Raw genomic sequence first — 10,958 nt, 5'->3', positions numbered from 1 at the left:
TACAGTCCATGGCATCGCAAAGAGTAGGACATGACTGAGTGATTAACCCACAAGGAGAGAACAGGTTTTGATCTGATGTGTCCCAACTGTGTCTAGTACTAGTTGTAATGAGTAAGTTAAATAACATACCAAACATACTGATCTAGCAATACTTATGGATTCCTAAAAGTTTGTATTGTCTCAGTTCAGTTCAGTCGCTCAGTTGTGTCCAACTCTTCACTACCCCATGGACCACAGCATGCAAGGCTTCCCTGTCCATCACCAACTCCCAGAGTTTACTCAAACTCATGTCTATTGAGTCGGTGATGCCATCCAACCATCTCATCCTCTGCCATCCCCTTTTCCTCCTGTCTTCAATCTTTCCCAGCATTAGGGTCTTTTCAAATGAGTCAGTTCTTCGCATCAGGTGACATTGGGGTTTCACCTTTAGCATTGTATTGCCTAGGATAGTGAAATTAAGCACCAATAACAAACATTGAGATTACTAACTACAAAATTTGACATTAAAACAAACTAAAAAAAAAAAAAATCCAGCTACCATCTTCTACATTTGAATACTGAAAACATAAGAAATATCCAATATCAAAATAACTTAGCAAGCTTTAGATTAAGAAAGAAACAAGAAAATGATTCATGGAAAAGTCAATGCTTTTTCTCCTTATTTTCTCATTCCTTCAGGTTCTTTTTATGTTTTGGAGTGTAGAAAACATTATCACAAACTATTCCTTGTTTATGGATTGGGGTATTGGGGAAATACAGACAATCTCTACTGGTTTCTTTCCTTTTTGTAAAAATGAATATAGTGATACTTATTCTTAAAATGTTGACAAGGGATCAAAGATATTAGGTGCAGCACATATTTGGAGAATGCATAGAAGGTACAAAACAAATGTGAGTAAATTCCTGGCCTATTTCTGAAAGTAACGATATAGTTGAAAAAGAGTTTGCATATCCCAGATTCAGATTTCTTTACGACTTATTGGCTGTCTGAACTTGGGAAATTATCTGACAGCTGTTCTGAGTCTTTTTCTGTAAAGTAGATAAAATAATGCTTATTTTAAAGGGTTGCTGAAAGATTAGAGTGAATACAATATACGAAGTCTTCTCATAACATACATTGCCCAAAGTAGGTAAGCTTAAGATTAGCTTGCTCCCTTCCTGTTCTTTTCTCAGCCTTCCTTTCAACCAAAATGTCTGTATGTTAACAATAAGTGCATGGGTCCCATGAGGGTGCAAGGAGCAATATTTATATTAATTTTGCTATTTTTAGTGTCATCAAATTGGGTAAAAGTAGCTCTCAGATCATCAGACTAGACCTCTGATCTACCATTTGGAAATTTAAAAACTATTTTATATGCACATCTTTGGTTTCAATGCAAATATCCCATCTGGAAATTTATTTTTGTTGAATCAAATATGTATTAAAAAGGATATGTGCCACGGATCCCTATAACTGACGCTAGCAGCTTATTTGCTTGAAATGGCTTAAACAGGGCATGGCATCTCTTATTTTTCTTACAGTGATTTATTTTCTGGAATTAAAAAGAAGTGAATGTAAATAAAGTCAATAGAGGGATTTGGCCTCTGCAATGATTAACTGACAAGTCTTGGTTGAATTTGAACCTATGCTTCCTGTTGTTCTGTATTGCAAGACAGGCTCATTAAATTGAGTCTCTGAAGACTTTGTTCCTGTAAAACCCTTAGAGAACATAGCAAATCAAAAGCAAAGGCACAATTGGCAAACAAAAACTATAGCAAATGGAACTATGACAGAACAAAATCCAAATCCCCTGCCTATTAAAAGATAGATGAGGATAGACACTGAAATTAAGCATTTATTTTTCTAAGATAGTACAAAGGAGAAAAATTGCAAATATGTTCTAAGATATTTGGAAACTTGTATGTTGGAAGAATTTATCTGTGATGTTACCATCATTTGTTGCATTTATTACAAAGGACACTTTTGTACTGGTTAGCTATTGAGAAATCCTCAGACACTGGAATAAAAGAGAAAAAACAAATTAAGAAATTACAGAAGGGAAATAAGATTCTGAATCAAAGCAATAAATATGAGGCCAGTTGATGGCAACAATAACAAACTGGGAAGGAGTACATGGGGTCTTAATACCAATCCTCTACTGACTAATCAAGTGACTCTGGGCAATCTACACTATTTTCTCAAGTTTGTATGCAATTTATTATACTTGAGATATACATTCCCTCTAGCTTTAATATATGTAATTTTATTTGATAAATATTAAACATTTGCTGTGAAAAGTATTTTGATAGGTACTAGAAGGGAGTGCAATGATCTATATTGTCTTGTTCTCCAGTTTATTTCAACCTAAAGCAAAAAGAGACTATTTAGAGGTAATTAAATTACAATAAAAGTTGTATTTATGAAAATAGGATGAAGACCTATTTTCATAAATTCAACTGTACTCTTTGAATACAATGTAAGATGCCATGAAAGGAGAGCTCTGACATGTGGGTAAAGGAAGACAAATCGTTAGAGACCTCAGGATTGAGGGGGAAAGTAGTGGCAGGCAGGGTGTCCTATGACACCCCCCAAAAATAAGACACCCATTTCACTAAAGTAGTCGTTAATATGCTAACCTTACCTCTTTGGCTCTGAGCACTAAATAAATTAGGTATCCCTTTTTCTTTATACTTACCTGATAAGTATACTTACTTTATACTTATTCACTTAGTTATGGAATACTAATAGATACACTGCTATACCCTTTTCCCTCCTCTGGTTTTTTATCTTCCTTCTGCATGTTTGTGTTCTTTACCTGCTCTACCTCTAAACTAGGAAAACAATTAAGCCAATCAAGCTTCAAATCAAACTTTGGAGTTGATCTTTAAGTTAACACACAGGTCAGCAGACTGACACAGATGCAGATGGTGGATCCCTGAGGAGAAATGGGTCGTCCTTGTCTTCAGAGAGATGATATCTGATTTCACTTAAATAAATGATTCCAACACCAAGCAAATTAAATACTGTAAAAGAGGAACAAGCAGAGTTGTGTGTTGAATGAAAAGGTTGAGAGCAAATCTCTTTGCAATTATTTTAATAAAAGGTATCTCGGAAGGATATTATTTGAGATAGACTTTGAATGATAGGAAGAAATTTGACAGATTATGGCAGCAATGAGACAGCATAAATAAAATAATCTAAGTGAAGACAGGGAGGTCGGGGTTTATGATCACAATCAAGAAACAGTATGTCAAACAATTTGGCTACTACTAATAGAGGAGTAGATAATAGAGGGAAGATAATACTTGAGAGGAAGGAGATTCCAGTATTTGGCCAAGAGTGTGTTTACTATTAAATATTTCATGGGAATCACGTAAACACTGAAGCGACTTGACCATGCGCACCTGTGCACGCACACACATGCACACCATCATTACGTTCCTGCCAAGATGATGCAGCTGCAGTTAATGAGAAGTAGGCGAATGGAAAAGATGTCAGCGGGGCAAATCCAATTAAAGGGCTATTTAAGATCCTGCGGAGATATCAAAGGTCTGAACTAAGGGATTAAAAGTGGTCATGTGACAAAAGGATACTTCTCTTAAAAAAAAAAAAAAAAGAGTTTGGAACCTTCATAGTTTGGAAAATTCAGCGGAAATAGAGATGAAAGGAAAGAGTATTCAGTTTAAATACAAAGAGTTTAAAGCATTTACAACTCTCATAAAAGATTGAAGCAGTAAAAAGCCAGAGCATGAAAAAGCCTCGAAGAAGCATTTATTCTAACTAGTATTTATTTCACATTCAATACACCCCTCCCCACCCATGGCTGAAAACCTCTCTCTAGGATACAAAGCTATTGAGAACTGAAGAGGCAGAAGCAAACAATAACAGAAAAACAAATCTCTCCTGACCTTCAGGACAAAACCTTAGCTACAAATAGGCTAAGTTAAGGAACGGAAGTCAATCGTATCAACAGGCAACAGAGCAATTTTAGCAGGCTTTATTTTTGTTGAAATAATCTCAAATTGATTAAGTAGCCCAACTTAAAGTTGTATTTATTTTATGCTAGTATAATTACTGAATCAAACGAAATAAAAAATAAAATTTATCTATTTTAGCATTATTTTTTATTTCTCCAGGTTCTCAAATTCCTTGCTCATATCTATGTGGGCATATTTTACAGTTAAAATTACAGTGCCTGTACTTTTTATATTCTATTTTTCATGCATATAAATTATACATGGTTTTCATGTTGCATTGTGGGTTATACATTTATATTTTACGTTTCTGCGCAATACTTTATTGATTAAATTTGTCAAAAAAATGTAAAATTATTCAGTGGTTGAAGTGTTAGGCTCTTTTTAGATTTTGATGATCAGAGTTGATAGCGTCAGCCTGTGTGCCATGAGCCTCTATTCTAAATCATGTCAATTGATCCCAGGCGTCTTCCTATCTTTCAGGCTAGGCTGTTAACTCCTGCTGAGAAGACATCTTTCATTATTTCCCACTGCATCTGTTGAAACTTGCATCTATTAAACCCCCCCAAGTACATGTTTGTATAATGTGCTTTTTCCTTTTCATTATTTATTAGGATAGGGAGAAGAAGAGACAGAAGCATGGAATGGGTAGCAGAATAAGGTCAAAATGTGGCAATTTACTAAAATGTGGCAATTTATTACAGAAGTATGAGTCCAAAAACATCTAATTGCCAGCAACTATGTGACAACATTATGGTAGGAACTTGAAATTTAAAAACTGGTCCTCAAAGAACATACAAACCAATTAATATTTCTTTTTATTTCCCTTCTTCCTTCCTAACAGTCACTGATACCTTTCAAGAGGTTTTCTGCATTCTCATGAGATAAAGTGTTCAGTTCAGTCGCTCAGTTGTGTCCGACTCTTTGCGATCCCATGAATCGCAGCACGCCAGGCCTCCCTGTCCGTCACCAACTCCCGAAGTTCACTCAGACTCACGTCCATCGAGTCAGTGATGCCATCCAGCCATCTCATCCTCTGTCATCTGCCAGGAGCCGGCATATTGCATATTGAGTGAGGATCTGTAATAGCTCAATTCTATCACTGCCGGGAGCCAGCGTGAGGAACTCCGCCCATGACAAAGGTCATGAGGAAGGAGGCTCAGCATACACAAAGGCAGGATCGAGCCTCAGGAGTCCCCCTGGAAATTCTCGAGCATCTACCCCCCAAACCAGAGTCTGCCTACTTTCTGCTTTGTGCTTTCACCTACACCTCTGACTTTATGGGGGCTGTCCCCCACTACCTCGCTCTGAAAAAAGAATTAGCTTACAGCTCCAGTTAATAATTCCTGGGTGTGACAGTGTTTCAACCTACAAACTCCTTTGGAAATCCTCTAGCCTGCCTGAATAGGTTTTTCCGGCCACATGTGATTGTTCAGAGCCTCCCAACTGTGAGAGGCAGGAGATGTTCTAAACTGCCTAAACACAGATTCCTTTGAGTAGTTAAAAGATTGATTAGAAATTGTATTGGTGAAGGGTTTTTCACTTGTTGGGCCAATGTTTGCTGCTAAGTCTCCATACTCCTTACCTACTGTGTCTTTGGCAGTGTATTGATTGATATAATGGGTGTATAGAAATGTAAAATGCAGCTTTGTCCAATGCTTTTTGGGAGGCTGGTGCCTGACTTTGGAATAATCACCTTTAGAGAAAAATAAGTTTCTTAAAATGTTAACAGGCCTCCGGGCCAGAAGATGATGTAATTCACCTGAACTTTTGCATATGATAAGTTTGAAAGCCTGGCTTCGATTAGGACCAGGAACTGCTGTCCTTGCATGACTCCACCCCTTCCCCCATTATCCTCTATGCACAACTTAAGGTATAAAAACTACTTTGGAAAATAAAGTGCGGGCCTTGTTCACCGAAACTCAGTCTCCCCATGTCGCTCTTTCTTTCAAATTCTGGCTGAGTCTCCATCTGGAGCGCAGAACCCGCCATGCTTGCTAATTATGCCTGGGCTTCTAAGATCCGACCGGGGAGACCTCAGTGTCTCCTCTCCTTCGGGAGAACGGAAGGACGCCTGCAGCCTACGTAAGTGGTGCAAACTTCTTGTCTTGAAGTTTTATTGGTCCCCCGCGTAAACCAAGCTACTCAGCCTCTTTTCTCCACTGAATTTTCCTACTGAGCTATCCTCATTCTATTACTCTTTATATCCTTAATTAACGTTTAATTAAGCAGTTGTTTCCTGACCCTCGCCTATGCCGTCTCTCCTTCGAATACCCTGGATCAGCCGGGGCTGGACCCCCGCAGTCATCCCCTTGTCCTCCTGCCCCCAGCAGGAGGTAAGCAAATACACAGGCATCCTATGAATATATGGCATAATATATGCCCTACTTGATTTGGGTGCAGGTATATCAAGACAAGTTAATTGGACACTCCCTATCTGGAATTTGAGTATTGAACAAATTATAGAACATCTACAAAGGGTTGAGTACATTCATTCCAATAAGGTTTTCCTTTCCTTGCCTTCCAGGTTTCTGGAACAGCCTTTGTTCCAGTCCATTCCCAAGCTTGTCTCTCCTGTCCTTTCCTTGGCACTGTAAAATCCTGATGTTTGGTCAGCAAACTCCCTTGGTTTAACTTGTTTAGGATAATTTGGTTTGCTGGGAACCAAAGAGGTCTATTGACCTCAAAGAAAAAAGCTGCTCAGTGGTACAAGTTTACACAGGGAACCACAAGAGGGATACCTAACCCAGCTCAGAGAGGAGTCGTAACCTCCCCAGGCTGGATGGTCCATTTCAAAATATTTGCTAATTTAATATATACATGAAATACATATAATTGTTTTCATTAGCTTGTTTATTCATTGTATTTTCTTCTGAAAACACTGTGCATTTAAGGTAATCGACCTAGCTTTTAACAGAGTGGGAGAAAAATAAATATGTCCAGAATATAAGCTGACATGGAGAATTAAGTGGAACCAGAAGTCACAGAACCTTCCAGAGCCTATTGAGCAACTCTGAATTAAATAGAACCAAAATTCACAGGCCCTTCCAGAGACCCCTGAGCAAACTCTGAATTAAATGGAAACAGAACTCACCGGGCGGCTCAGGACTGACAGCTCCTTTGGAACTCCACCGTGCACCTTTCCCCTGTTAGGTTTGGTCCTCATGAGTGGTCACCGCTCCTTTACTGGGCTGCCCTCACCCATCCTCACAGCCTGGCTGCTCTGACCCCTCCTGCAACGTGGAGGCTGCAAACGCCAAACGGTTTTGTGTTGCTGCCTGTCCTGGCAGTGAGGGTGGAGCCGCCTCCTCCTCCTCCTCCTCCTCCACCACCCACAGGTCTGCCCACTAGTATCACCTGGGTCTTGTTAAAGTGCAGCATTTTAGGCCTTTGGAGGTGGATTGTTAGTGACTCTGCATTTAACAAAGTTTTTCAATTATCCGTAGCTATATATATTCAGGAAATCAATCCTGAATATTCACTGGGGATGCTGAAGCTCCAATACTTTAGCTACCCGATGCAAAGAGCTGACTTGTTAGAAAAGACCCTGATGCTGGGAAAGATTGAAGACAGGAGGAGAAGGGGACAGGGTTGGATGGCATCACCAACTTGACAGACATGAGTCTGAGCAAGCTCTGGGAGTTGATGATGACAGGGAAGCCTGGCGTGCTTCAGTCCAGGGGGTCGCAAAGAGTTGGATACAACTGAGTGACTGAACGGAGCTGATAAACATTTTATGTTGCTCCTTTCTTAAATTCTATTTCCAATATCTTTCAAATTGGTAGGTGTAATTCAACATTTGTTTTAATGTAGAATTATGGTACTATGGTACCATGGACATGACTGAGAGACTGAACAACAAATAGCTACATAACAATTCACTGGAAATCATAGATACTAAATAAAAAGAGTAAACATTTATGATCTCACACTGTTTCTGAGGGTCAGGGAACAGCTTTGCTGGATGGGTCCACCTTAAGTCCTTCCTGCTGCTGCTGCTAAGTCGCTTCAGTCGTGTCCAACTCTGTGCAACCCCATGGACTGCAGCCTGCCAGGCTCTGCCGTCCCTGGGATTCTCCAGGAAAGAACACTGGAATGGGTTGCCATTTCCTTCTCCAATGCATGAAAGTGAAAAGTGAAAGTGAAGTCGCTTAGTCGTGTCCAACTCTTCGTGACCCCATGGACTGCAACCTACCAGACTCCTCCGTCCATGGGATTTTCCAGGCAGGAGTACTGGAGTGGGGTGCCTTCGCCTTCTCCGTTAGTCCTTCCTAAGGCTGTAGTAAGATCTGGGCAAGGCTTGCCTGAACACTTAATGTGGTATGGCCAAAGGTAGGGCCTCTCCTCCCCATGGGACAACTCGGGTGCCCTTACAACGTGGCAGCTAGGGCCCCACAGCAAGTGCTCTGTGAGAGCCAGCAGGAAGTCCCAGCTCCTCTAAAGTCACCGGTGCTGTTTCACAGGTTGGCCTCATTCAGGCTGGGAGGGAGGACCAGGGCCATGACTGCCAATGGGCAGGCTTTTCGACCAACATCAGTCTGCCAACCATTACATACCCATTATGGTTGAGGAAGCACTAACTTCTCCCAGTGCTCCCACCGCCAGCGCATGGGGCTGGGAAGGTTTTTGAGATTCACTGCTGTTGGTGGCACAGGGCCTTCTTCAGGGCAACAGACTGCTTGCACTGGCCAGTCCTGGAAAAGCCTAGCCTGTCCCCTGCAGATGGCCGTGGAAAGAACGCACTACAACTCACAGACCCACTGACAAGTGGGGCTATTTGAAGAGGGGTGTGTGTGGGCTGGTGGGTGAGTGCCACTTCCTTCACAAGGAGTTGAAACACCTTACTCTCCCACCAGCATCTCCATTCCCCCACATCCTGTCAGCACTTGGTCTTGTCCAGTTTCTATTTTTTAACCCCTTTGGTGGATGTGAAATGAATCTTAGAGTTTTCATGTGCGTTTCCAAGACTACTAATAAAACTTACTAGCCATTTAGATTTCCTTTGTGTGAAATGCCCATTTTTCTTCTACACTATTTCTTTTTTGACCATTGTCATCCTTCATATATTTTGGATATTAATCCTTTGCAGTTACATGTGATGCAAATAAAAAAAAAATTCTAATGCTGGGTAAAATTATCAGACGCTGGGGGAGATGTAAATGGCTGTTTAACTCTTCCCCGCTATGAGTATTCAAGCCCTAAGTGGTGATTACTTGGGTTCACTCAATAGCCATAGCCTTGGAGGAGAATTTTCTTTATGAAAAATTAGTAATGTATATTGCTTCATTGTAGAGGATTCTAAACACCCTCCAAATTATGATAATCTAAGGCAAACAGGTAGTCCTTGCCAATGAAAGTTGTGTGTAGGTGTAGGTATGTCAAATGTGTTTGTTGCTTAGCAACAGTGGCCTTTCTCCTTTTGTGAGTTGGGGAGATCCCTTGTTGGGATGTGCTGAGGTGGTCCCACGTAGGAGAAATGAACCAGGATCTCTGAGTAGGGAAGACTTACTCCTGCACCTCAGGAGGATTGGGGCTGGGTGCTTCTCCAGAACAGCCCACATGGCACTGTGCTAAACCTTAGTGGGAAAAGGCTGAGCATGTACTGTGTTTAGTTGCTCAGTCATGTCCAGCGCTTTGTGACCCCATGGACTGTGGCCCACCAGGCTCCTCTGTCCAACTGGATGGGTTGCCATGCTCTCCTCCAGGGGATCTTCCCAACACAGGGATTGAACTCAGGTCTCGCATATTGCAGGATGATTCTTTACTGTCTGAACCACTGGGGAAGCTGAAGAATACTGGAGTGGGTAGCTTATCCCCTCTCCAGGGGATCTTCCCAACCCAAGAATTGAACTAGGTCTCCTGCGTTGCAGGTTGATTCTTTACCAGCTGAGCTACCAGGGAAGCTTCCCTGATGGCTCTTATGGCAAAGAATTCCTCTGTTACTCCCCAAGAAACTGAATTTTGCTGGCCACTGGCCTAGTCTTTAACTCTGTATTCATTAATAGGCTGAGCGTGATGTGAGTGAGATCTAAAGAAGCGCCCTCAGAGCTCAGAAGGATGCTGCTGGGATGATGGGAAGAAATGAGCCAAATCAATAAGAGTATTGCAGCAAACATGAACAAATGTTCTGCCCTCAGAATGTGCAGAACCACCTGTAACCTCACATGGCAGAGAACCAAACGACAGCATTAGTGGAGTGGTCACGATTTCGGGTGTTCTCACTCTTCTTGGCTCCTTACAGCAGGATCGATCTTTGAACTAAGTCTGTAGTGTTTCTGCCCAAGTAGGATGATTGGGGGAGGCTCTGGGAAATAAGGGAACTTCCTGTCACTGGGGGCAGGTGGGTGCTCCAGCAATAAACTGAATAAATAAAAATGAGTTAGTTGTGTTTGTACTCTAAGCTAGTAACATGGATCATTCCAGATACACAATTCATTTCTACCAAGTGAATCATGACCCTTAGGGTCTTTCTCTAAATTTCTCAAATGTAGTCCCACCATACCTGCAGTTAAGTGCAGCGTTTCTGGGAACATGAGAAGCAAAGTACACAGCCTATGCTATCTCTGAGAAAAACAGACCTGAAGGGTTGTAATGAGAACTTTGAGAAAGGAAATCTGCAAAAAACAAAAAGTGATTTTGTCAGTTTTATTTAAAATTTTAATTTATTTTTCATGCTGAGATGCAGGCCCTTGTTAACCATATTGAGGATTAAGAGGGCTGTCTTAATGCTGCTGCACAGAATGGGGCAGCTGTGAAGGAGTGACACTGTAACTTTCCAATTAAAGCTGCCCATTAAGCAACTGGTATGCCTGACTTTTTAAGAGCACTAGAATTATCACATCCATTTAACTTAAAAAAATATGTAAAATATAGTGACTACAACAGTTCATAATACTTTATTATACAATTGAATTTTTCCAGAAGAGTAGAACTTAACTGTTTCATCAGAGGGGAAAAAAAGATAAATGTATGTGAGTGATGGATGTGTTAATTCACTAGACGGT

The 10,958-nt window shown here is 40.9% G+C and overlaps 1 long non-coding RNA gene across 1 annotated transcript; it reads left to right on the top strand.

Moving 5' to 3' along the window:
- The first annotated feature begins 5,860 nt into the window (after window positions 1-5,860).
- LOC129652610 (uncharacterized) lies at window positions 5,861-10,329 on the top strand. The gene is made up of 2 exons (XR_008714618.1): window positions 5,861-6,039; window positions 9,960-10,329. It is a non-coding gene; the product is annotated as an uncharacterized LOC129652610 (long non-coding RNA).
- The last annotated feature ends 629 nt before the right edge of the window (window positions 10,330-10,958 follow it).

The sequence above is a fragment of the Bubalus kerabau genome, chromosome 5, assembly GCF_029407905.1.
Source record: "Bubalus kerabau isolate K-KA32 ecotype Philippines breed swamp buffalo chromosome 5, PCC_UOA_SB_1v2, whole genome shotgun sequence".
In the NCBI taxonomy this organism is placed as follows: domain Eukaryota; kingdom Metazoa; phylum Chordata; class Mammalia; order Artiodactyla; family Bovidae; genus Bubalus; species Bubalus kerabau.
The sequence above is the reverse complement of the archived record's forward strand: the minus strand, read 5'-3'. Positions and strand labels throughout refer to the sequence as shown.